Source organism: Myotis brandtii, unplaced genomic scaffold, assembly GCF_000412655.1.
Source record: "Myotis brandtii unplaced genomic scaffold, ASM41265v1 scaffold786, whole genome shotgun sequence".
In the NCBI taxonomy this organism is placed as follows: Eukaryota; Metazoa; Chordata; class Mammalia; order Chiroptera; family Vespertilionidae; genus Myotis; species Myotis brandtii.
The window spans coordinates 289,685-289,926 of NW_005371157.1; the positions used below are offsets into that span (position 1 = coordinate 289,685).

Genomic DNA, 242 nt, shown 5'->3' on the forward strand with positions numbered 1-242 from the left:
CAGGCAGCCGGGCCGGGCTCCTCTCTGGCTGCAGCCAGGCTGGGGTCTGCTGGGGTCTGCAGGTCAGAACTGAGGGAGTCCCCGTCCGTAGACGCCTGCTCGATGGGGCTGCGACGGACAGGCCATCTGTGTGCGCTGGGCCCTCAGCTGCGACTTCGGGGCTGCGTGCCTTTCTCTTTAGGGTGACACTGGCCTCAGGAGTGTTCTCCCCCAGGGACCCCTGAGCAGGTGCTCCGGGTCTT

The 242-nt window shown here is 67.4% G+C and overlaps 1 protein-coding gene across 1 annotated transcript in view; it reads left to right on the top strand.

The window, feature by feature from the left end:
* Positions 1-242, top strand: part of TTYH3 (tweety family member 3) — a gene marked incomplete at its 5' end in the record, with an annotated part of 14,041 nt that overhangs the window by 2,297 nt on the left and 11,502 nt on the right. The gene's annotated exons all lie outside the window — the stretch shown is intronic.